This window comes from Canis aureus, chromosome X (assembly GCF_053574225.1).
Source record: "Canis aureus isolate CA01 chromosome X, VMU_Caureus_v.1.0, whole genome shotgun sequence".
Lineage (NCBI taxonomy): Eukaryota > Metazoa > Chordata > Mammalia > Carnivora > Canidae > Canis > Canis aureus.
Genome location: NC_135649.1, coordinates 100,790,066 through 100,801,498, shown reverse-complemented (window position 1 = coordinate 100,801,498; position 11,433 = coordinate 100,790,066).

Sequence of the window (11,433 nt, the reverse complement as noted above, 5' to 3'; positions counted from 1 at the left end):
CTGATGTTTATAGCAGCAATGTCCACAATAGCCAAACTGTGGAAGGAGCCTCGGTGTCCATCGAAAGATGAATGGATAAAGAAGCTGTGGTCTATGTATACAATGGAATATTCCTCAGCCATTAGAAACGACAAATATCCACCATTTGCTTCGACGTGGATGGAACTGGAGGGTATTATGCCGAGTGAAATAAGTCAATAGGAAAAGGACAAACATTGTATGGTCTTATTCATTTGGGGAATATAAAAAATAGTGAAAGGGAATAAAAGGGAAAGGAGAAAAAATGAGTGGGAAATATCAGAAATGGAGAAAGAACATGAGAGACTCTTAACTCTGGGAAATGAACTAGGGGTGGTAGAAAGGGAGGTGGGGAGGGGATGGGGGTGACTGGGTGATGGGCACTGAGGGGGCACTTGATGGGATGAGCACTGGGTGTTATTCTGTATGTTGGCAAATTGAACACCAAGAAAAAATAAATTTATTTTAAAAAATTAAAGCAGTCTTACTTATCTATTGTCTTTCCTGCTTGTGCTTTTGGTGTAATATCCAAAAAAAGTTATTGCTGAAACGAATGTCAAAGAGATTTCTTCTAGTAATTTTATTGTTGCTAGTCTCAGATCTGAGACCTGCCTTTAATCCCTCTGAGGTTATTTTAGTGAGATTGTAAAACAGGGCTTCAATTTCATTCTTTTGCATGTGGTTATCCAGTTTTCCCTCCTTTCCCCATTGAGTATTCTTGGCTCTCTTGTTAATAATTAGTTGGCTGTATATGTATGAGTTTAATTCTGAGTCCCCAGTTCAGTGCCACTGGTCTATATGTCTGTCTTTATGCCAGTACCATATTATTTCTATTATTATAGCTTTGTAGTATAGTTTGAAATCTGAACACGTAATACCTTCACCTAGTTCTTCTTCAGGACTGTTTTGGCTATCTGGCGTCTTTTGTGACTCCACACAAATTTTAGGCTTTTTTTCTATTTCTGTGAAAAATGCCATTGGAATTTTGATAGAGATAACATTAAACATTTAGATGGTTTTGGGTAGTACAGACATTTCTAAATTCTTCTAATCTATAAGCTTCCAATCCATGAACTTGAGATATCTTTCATTCATTTGTATCTTCTTCATTTGATTCCATCAATGTCTAGTAATCATCAGAGTACGGAACTTTTACCTCCTAGGTTAAGTTTATTCTGAAGTATTTTACTGTTTCTGATACTTTTATAAATGGGATTATTTTCTTTCTTTTTCAGATAGGTCGTTGTTAGTGTATAAACCACAATTGGTTTTTATATGTTGAGTTTTGTATACTGCAACTCTACTGAATTTATTAGTTGTAAAAGTTTTTTAGTAGAGTCTTTAAGTATTTTATATATATAAAATTGTATAATCTCCAAACAAAGAAAATTTTACTTATTCCTTGCTGATTTGGATGTCTTTTATTTCTTTTTCTTGCCTAATTGCTTTAGGTAAGGGTTCCAATACTATGTTGGATAGAATGGTGAGTGGATACTCTTGTCCTGCTCCTGATACTAATAAGCAAGCTTTCAACCTTTCACTGTGAAGTATGAGTTAGCTGTGGGTTTTAGATATATGGCCTTTATTATGTTAATGTATGTTCTTTCTCTACCCAATTTTTTGAGAGTTTTTTTTTTTTTATCATGAAAGGATATTAAATTTGGTCAAATTATTTTCCTGCACCTAGTGAGATGACCACGTGATTTTTATCCACCATTCTTTTTTAAGTGTTGATTTGCATATGCTGAATCATCCTTGCATCCCAAGAATAAATTCCACCTGATAATGGCATATGATCATTTTAATGTGTTCTTGAACTCAGTTTGCTAAAGTTCTTTTTTCAGATTTTATTTTTAAGTAACCTCTACACCCAACATCGGGCTCAAACTCATAAACCGAAGATCAAGAGTCACACACTCCACTGACTGAGCCAGCATGTGCCCCAATTTGCTAGTATTTTTTATGAGAAATTTGCATCTATATTAATCAGAGATATTGGCCTTTGGTTTTCTTTTCTGATAGTGTCTTTATCTGGCTTTGGTACCAGGGGAACATGGCCTCATAAAATGAATTTGGGAGTATTCATTTTCAGTAGAGTTTGAGAAGGATTAGTGTTAGTTCTTCTTTAAATGTTTGGTGGAATTCACCAGTGAAATAATTGGTCCTGGGTTTTTTTTCTTGGGAGGTTTTTGATTATTGATTCAATCTCCTTACTTATTATTTGAACCTATCTTTTCTACCCTTCTCAATATAACTTTTCTAATTTCTGTACTTTCCCAGGTGCTATAATCCCTTGCATGGAATTATTTGATTTTGTGAAGGTATTTTTGAGTGTGGATAATTGCTCCAATTGATGTTTCTTGTGAGAATGAGTTTGACAAGCATTAGTAATGCATATGCTGCCATTTTGCTGACATTGACCCCCCCCAAAAAAAACTTTCCTTATTAATAGGTTATTAGAAGAAAGCTCATTGACTACATATCCAGTGTTGAAATTCTGGAAGGAAAAACACACAGGTCTCTGGTTGCCAAGCCAACTCACAATACTTGTCCTTCATGCCAGAGATGCTGAAGTACAGAAAATAACAAAAGAACTGCTTCTGGTAGTTCCTTTTGTATAAACATGCAGAATCAAAAGATGTGTTTAACAGATTTTTTTTTAAAAAAATCAATACTTTAGAGCATAAAAAAGGAAATACTAAAGATAATTGCCTGATATTCATATTAAGAAGTGCCCAGCAAAGATATCCCATATGATTCCCACAGACCTGAATCACATTAGACTTGGATTCCTGGTGGCTGCATAGACCCTCCATTAGGACTCTCTTTGGTTGCTCCAAAGATATTTCCATTTCTACAGGTCATGGCTTAAGTTTATTCCCTCCTCCCTACCTAGAGCTCTCAATGTGTATTTTACTGAGGCCCATATATTTTCTGAGAGAAAGAAAGTGAAACAAGTATTCTGTGTATTGCTGTTGGTTGGTTATGCTCTAAAATCCATAGCATCCAGACACTTCAGGGATTAATGATGCTTGAAGGCAGGAGTCAAAACCTCTTGGTTCTACTTCCAACCTCAGTATTAATTTAGCCCATATCTTTGGCATATCAGTTATGTTTTATTTCCTTATCTAGATTCAAGTATGTTCGTATCGCTTTAGTGTATCAGAAAATGTGGTGGAAAAGGAAAAAATGCAATATCTTGAATACTTAGAATTTCTCAGTAGAAAATTGATAGATAAGATTATCGTTTTTACTATTTTCATTAACAATATGTAAACATCTCCTCTAGAGAGTAGTGAGATATTGCCACAACCTGAAGAGAGAATCAACTATATAATTTTCTGGGTCTAGTGCAAAATGAAGATATGGGACCTCTTTTCAAAATCACCAATAATTCACAGACATCCAAGCCCAGGAAGTACAGAGAACCTCAAACAAGACGAACCCAAAAAGGTCCACACCAAGACACATAATAATTATAAAAGCCAAAATTAGATAAAGAGAGAGAATCTTAAAAGCAGCAAAAGAAAAGCAAAGACATATAAGGAAAATCCCTTAAGGCTATCAGCTGGTTTTTCAGCAGAAATTTTGCAGACCAGAAGATAGTGACCTAATATATTCAAAGTGCTGAGAGGAGAAAAGTTATCCTTGGTTATAAGTTTTTTTCTTATAATCAAGGATACTCTACCTAGGAAGACTATCATTCAGAACTGAAGGAGAAATAGTAACCTACATAAAAGTTAAGGGAGTTCATCACCACTAAACTAGCCTTATAAGAAATGTTAAAGGGAATTATTTAAGTAGAAAGTAAAGGTCACAACCTGAAGTGAAAAAATAGTGAAAGGAAAAAAAATTTCACTGGTAAAAGCAAACATACAGTAAAGGCAGCAGATTAATCACTTATAAAGCCAATGTGGAGGTTAAAATACAAAAGTTGTAAAGTCCAATCATATATACAAAACTCAGTCAGGAGCTACCTAAAATAAAAAGGTGTAAAAGATGATATCATATACATAAAACAGAGGGGGAAGTAAAATTGGAGTGTTTTTAGAATGTGTTTGAACTAAAGTGACCATCAACTTAATGTAGATTGCCATACACATAGGATGTATGGCATACATATTTGAACCCCATGGGAACAACCATATACCCAAAACCAATAATAGATCCACAAAAAATTAAGAGAAAGGAATATAAGCATAACACTAAATAAAGTCATCCAAACCACAAGGGAAGAGAAGAAAAAAAGAACATGGAAGAACTACAAAAACTACCAGAAAACAATTAGCAAAATGTTGATAAGTACATACCTATCAATAATTTAAATTTAAATCAACTAAATGCTCCAATCAAAACACAATCCTAAAAACTCCACAAAAAAACTGTTAGAACAAATAAATGACCTCAGTAAAGTTGCAGTATATAAAATTAATATACAGAAATCTGTTACATTTCTATACACTAATAACAAAGCAGCAGAAAGAGAAATTAAGAAAACCATCTCATTTACAATTGTACTAAAAAGAATAAAATACCTAAGAATAAACTTAAATAAGAAGGAGAAAGACCTACACTCTGAAAACTCTAAGACAACGATGAAAGAAATTGAAGACAACACAATCAAATGGAAAGCAATACCGTGCTCACGGAATGGAAGAATTACTATTGTTAAGATATCTATACCATCCAAAGCAATCTATAGATTGAATGCAATGCCTATCAAAATAGAAAATGATCAGAGGACATGAATAGATGTTTTCCTAAAGAAAACATACAGATGTCCAATAAGCACATGAAAAGATGCCCAACATTGTTAATCATCAGGGAAATAAAATCATCAGCTATCACCTCAAACCAGTCACAGTAACAAGACAAGAAATAACAGGTTCTGACAAGGATGTGTAGAAAAGGGATCTCTCATGCACTGTTGGTGGGAATGTAAATTGCTACAACCACTGTGGAAACCATATTGGAGTTCCTCAAAAAATTAAAAATAGAAATATCGTGGGATCTAGTAATTCTGTTACTGGGTATTTATCCAAAAAGAACAAAAACACTAATTCAAAAGGATATATGCATCCCTACATTTATTGCAGCATCATTTACAACAGCTAAATATGGAAGCAATCCAAATGTCCATTGATAGATGAATGGATACAGAAGAGGTGGTAAATACATAAATGGACTATTACTTAGCCATAAAAAGGATGAGATCTTGTCATTTGCAACAATGTGGATAGATTCAAAGTGTGTAACACTAGTTGAAATAAGTCAGATTGGACAGAGAAAGAGAAATACCATATGATTCCACTTATATGTGGAATCTAAAAAAATGATAAATTGTGATGCGGCTGTAATATGAAATACTATTTAGCAACAAAAATGAATAAACTACAGCTATATGCAACAACAACAAATATTAATAAGAATTCCAAGACAGTGACAACAGAGCATTTAGCATGTATGGGACTCTTTTGAACACAGGGCTTTGGGCAACTGCACAGTTTGCACACTCATGAAGCACACCCTGCCTAAAGCATGGGTCCTGGATGGAAAAAATCAGAAATAATAATTCTGAAAGTTTATAATCCTGAGTTTGAGCCTCATTTTATACAAGTGAGGGGCAAAGGTAAATCATTTAACAAACAAAACTGCTTTCCCCTTTAGTTTTTATCTTATGACTCCAGTAGGATGAGCCTCTCTGCCCTCACTATCAGTTCAGTCACAAACCATAAAACAAAGAAATTCTTTGTAGAAGAGAGAAATAAAGCACAGAGACGCTGTTTATGATGTAACTTCAATATTTATTTAGCTTTATGCCACTCTACAACTGTATGGACTACAAAAGAAGGCATCATCCTAAAGAATACTATGCTGGTTCAATTCCGTTTGCTGTGCTCCTTCCCAACCCAGGTTCCTTTTGCACCTTTGTCTTTCCTAGTCTGTCCACAAGAATGCTGATCCCCATGGATTATGTCGCTGGGACCCTTTATTGGTTAGCTTCCCACTGGTAGAATATTAGAGGTTGGGAGGAGAGGAAAATCTAGGTATTTCTTCCTTACTCCATCCAGCTGATTCTCTGGCAACAGCTGCAGCTCTCCCATCAGATAGCCCTCCCTCCATGATCCCAGTGTTCACAGGCCCTCTATTAGCTCCTCCAAGAAGGAAAACAATAATGATGAATTTCTGATGCTACTACACTTTGGATGCCTCAATATTTACTTTTAGTTTTGGTTCCCCCAAATCTGCTCATTCCTCAGTGAATTGTCCTCCTATTGAAGTATCTTAAACTTATTTTTTTTAAGATTTTATTTGTTTATTCATGAGAGACACAAAGCGAGAGCCAGAGACATAGGTAGAGGGAGAAGCAGACTCCCCATAGGAAGCCTGATGTGGGACTCAATATCTGGACCAGGATCATGCCCTGAACCAAAGGCAGATGCTCAACTGCTGTGCCACCCAGGCATCCCAGTATCTTAAAATTTTGGAGTGAAATCTGTTTCTCATGAGAATCTTGACTGACACATATGACTTAACCTAATATCCTACTTTAATGCTCTCACTCTTTTCTAGGGGAAGTGTCCATAGTTATCATCACAAAGAAATCTGTGAGCCCCACAATAGTTTAAAAATCACTGCTCTGCAAGTACATTGTCTGCTAAACATATCTCATTACTTGAGTAAGTTCTGTCTACTATTATTTCCAGTTGCCTTTTGAATTTCTAACTAGTCTCCAAAATAAGCCTAATTTGTTTGAAGAGAGAAACTTTCATACAACTATGCTATCTTTCTTCAGCTCTCCTGAACCCAGCAGCAAGCACAGTATTATAATAAAAAAAAGGCAAGTATCCATTAACCAATTGCTTGTGCAGGTATGGAATTTTGAAGAAAAAGTAGATCCCATAAATCAGAACTTTTCAAAGAAATTCACGTTTCATTTGTAAATCCTTCATAAAGTTAGGTTACATTTGACAGAGTGTGAGTCTACTTATTATCTTAGTTAGACAATACTTTAAGACAATGCAAGCTTCTCAAACTGATATAATCCTCATGAATGGGTTATAGCCAGAACCTTATGGATCAGAGTATATTTAACATAAACAGGAAATAGGGTGGAAGAAAGTAAAGAATGTAAATATCTTGAGTGAAAATAAAAACAGGAAAAATGGGAGACATCAACTTTTTTAAAGTGGAAATAATCTTGATAAAAAAGAATTAAACAGGGCCGCCTGGGTAGCTCAGTGGCTGAGCATCTGCCTTTGGCTCAGGGCATGACCCTGGGGTCCTGGGGTCGAGTTCCACATCAGGTACCCCTCTGCCTATGTCTCTGCCTCTCTCCCTGGGTCTCTCATGAATGAATGAATGAATGAATGAATGAATAAATAAATAAACAAATCTTTTTTAAAAAAAGAATAAAACATTAAAACTATACAGCATAAAAATATAATATTTGCCAGATCTCCATGATACAAAGAGGCATCAAAAAGGGTAGCAGAAGGATGTTGGGATGATAGTTGAGTAAGAGGACTCTGAGCTCATCACCCCACATTTTCAAGTAGATATCATCCATATCCAAGTAAATAAAGCAGAGAGTGATCCAAAGAGTGGATGAACAAACTCTACAACTAAATATAAAGAAGCTAGAACTGAAAGGTCAGGTAGGTCTAAAAGGCAGAGCAAGGCTGCCCACAGGACTGAGGGAGCTGCAGGTGTCAAGAGAACAGAGAAACAGGCCCTCTCATCAAGGAGCTCACATGGGGAAGACTAGTACACATACAATTTGACTTTAAAACCAGAAGGGCTGAATTCCATGAGTTTGTAAAATCAGGCTTTACAAATCTGCTTTGGTTATTTGGGATCTTTTATGATTCCATGCAAATTAGGATTGTTTGTTCTAGTTCTGTGAAAAATGCTGTTGGTATTTTTATAGGGATTGCATTTAATGTATAGATTGCTTTGGGTAGTGTAGACATTTTAACAATATTTGTTCTTCCAGTCCATGCACATGGAGTGTCTTTCCATTTCTTTGTGTCCTCTTCAATTTCTTTCATCAGTGTCTTACAGCGTTCAGATTACAGGTCTTTCACCTCTTGGGTTAGGTTTATTTCTAGGCGGTCCTGGCCAGGATCTGCTGAACAGGGGACAATGCACTGTGGGGCACTACAGGACCTCTTTATAAAGTTACTACTTTCAAAATCAGAAGATATAGCTGACTTTCTTAACACAGAGAGTGAGGCAAACAAATGAGGAGACAGAGAAATTTATCCAAAGTGAAAGAAGAGGACAAGGCCACAGTCAGAGATCTAAATGAAGCAGTTATAAGTAACATGCATGATAGAGAATTTAAAGCAATGATTATAAGGATACTCACCACTGAACTTGAGTAGAGAATTTAAAGCAATGATTATAAGGATACTCACCATTGAACTTGAGTAAGGAGTGGAAGACATGAGTGACACCCTTAACACAGAGACAAGGAATAGCATAGCAGAGATAAAGGGCTCAATAAATGAAATCAGAAACATGATTGATGGAATGAACAGCAGGATGGAAGAAGTAGAGGAATGGATTAGTGACCTAGAAGACAGCATAATGGAAAGCAATCAAACTGAACAAGAGAGAAAGGTACTATGCAAAATGAGAATAGGCTTGGGGAACTCAGTGACTCCATTAAATATAATAACATTTGTATTACAGGAGTTTTAGAAGAAGAGAGATAAAAGGAGATAGAAAATGTATTTGAAAAAAAAAAAGAAAAGAAAATTTATTTGAAAAATAATAGCCAAAAACTTCCCTAGTCTGGGGAAGGAAACAGATATCCAGATCCAGAAGGCACAAAAAAACGCCAACAAAATCAACAAAAGCAGACCCACATAGAAACTTATTGCAATTAAATTTATAAAATATAATGATACAGAAAAAATCTAAAAGCAGCAAGACAAAAGAAGTCAGAAACTTAAATGAAAAACACATAAGGCTAGCAGATTTTTCAATAGAAACTTTGCAAGTCAGAAGGATGTGACATGACATATTCAAAGTACTAAAGGGGAAAAATCTGTAGCAAAGAATATTCTATCCAGCAAGGCTATAATCCAGAATAGAAGGAGAGTTTCTCTTTATCTCTTTTTATATGACAGATCATCTAAACAAAAACTAAAGGAGTTCATGACCACTAAACCAGCTCTTCAAGAAATAGTATAAGGGACTCTTTGAGTGGAAAGGAGAGACCAAAAGTAACAGTAGCAAAGAAACAAAAAAAGCAGTACAAATGAATATTTCTGTAAAAAAAAAAAACAGTCAAGTAACTAAAAAAAAAAGTGTTATTAAATATAATCACATGTACCTAAAATGTGGGGAGGAGAGAAGAATGGGTTCAAACACAAAGAACCATAAATGTAATGTAGACTGCTATATGCAGAAGAGGTTATATACAAATCTAATGGTAACTATCTATAAAAAATCTTATATACATGCAAAGAATAAAGAGAAAGAAATTCAAATATATCACTAAAGAAAATTAGATAAATATGAAAGGAAGAAAGGAAGATAAGAAAGGATCAGAGAAAATCTTTAGAAACAACCACAAACTAAGTAATAAAATGGCAAAAAATACATATCTGTCAGTTATTGAAATGTAAATGTTCTAAGCATTCTGATTAAAGACATAGGGAATAGAATGGATCAAAAAATATAAACAAAAAAATAAAATTATATATATAAACAAGACCCATCAATATGTGGTCTATAAGAGACTCATTTTAAACCTGAAGACACCTACAGATTGATAAGGGTTGGAGAAACATCTGTCATATGCATGGGTATCAAAAGAAAGCTGGAGTAGCAGTACTTTTTTCCAAACAAAATAGACTTTAAAACAAAAACTGTAAAAAGAGACAACAAAGAAAACTATGTAATAATAAAAGGGTTTGTAATTGTAAATATTTATGCACCCAAAATAGGAGCACCCAAATACATAAAAAATTTAGTAACAAACATAAAAGAACTAATCAATAATAACACAATACACCACTTACATCAATGGACAGATTATCTAACAGAAAATCAACATGGAAATAGTGGCTTTGAATGACACACTGGACCAAATGGATTTAACAGATATATTCAGAACATTCCACCCTCTAGAATATATCACATACTAGCCCACAAACCAAACCTCAACAAATTCAAGATTTAGATCATACCATGCATATTATCTTACCACAGTTCTATGAAACTAGATGTCAACCACAAGAAAAAAACTGAAAATAGCAAAAATACATGGTGGTTAAACAACATGCTACTAAACAATGAATGGGTGAACAAGAAAATAAAAGAAAAATTTTAAAGTACATGAAAATAAAGCACAATCGTCGAAAACAGCAAACAAGAGAAACAGGCCCTCTCATCAAGTTGCTCACATGGGGAAGCAGTTCTAAGAGTGAAGTTTATAGCAATATAGGCATACCACAAGAACCAAGAAAAATTTCAAATAGACAACCTAACTTTGTACCTAAAGGAGCTAGAAAAATAACAACAAACAAGACTTAAAACCAGCAGAAGGAAGGAAATAATAAAGACCAGAGCAGAAACAAATGATACAGTTACTAAAAACAAAACAATACAACACAACAGATCAATGAAACTAGGAGCTGGTCCTTTGATAAATTCAATGAAATTGATGAACCTCTACCCAGACTTACCAAGGAGAAATTAGAAAGAACTCAAATAAAATCGCAAATGAGGAGAATTAACAACAAATACCACAGAAATATAATCAGAAGAGAATATTATGAAAAACTATATGCCAACAAATTGGACAACCTAGAAGAAATGTGTAAGTTTCTAGAAACATATAAACTGCCAAAACTGAAACAGGAAGAAACAGAAAGTTTGAACAGACTGATAATCAGCAAAGAAATTGAGTCAACAATCAAAAAGCTCCCAACAAACAAAAGTGTAGAACCAGATGGCCTCATAGGCAAATCCTAACAAACATTTAAAGAAGACCTAATATTTAGTCTTCTCCAACTATTCCAAAATGTGGAAGATGAAGGAAAACTTACAAATTAATTCCATGAGGCCAGCATTACCCTGATACCAAAACCAGATGAAGACAGCACTAAAAAGAGAAAACTATAAGCCAATATCTCTGATAAACATTGATGCAAAAATTCTCAATAAAATGCTAGCAAAATGAATTCAACAATACATTAAAAACATTATTTACGATGATCAAGGACAACTTTTTCCTGTATTATAAGGAAATATTCACAAATCAATCAATGTGACACACACACACATTCATCCTTAGGAGAAAAGATGAGAACCATTTGATCATTTCAATAGACACCAAAAAAGCATTTGGCAAAGTACAACATCCATTCATGATAAAAATTCTCAGCAAAGCAGGTTTAG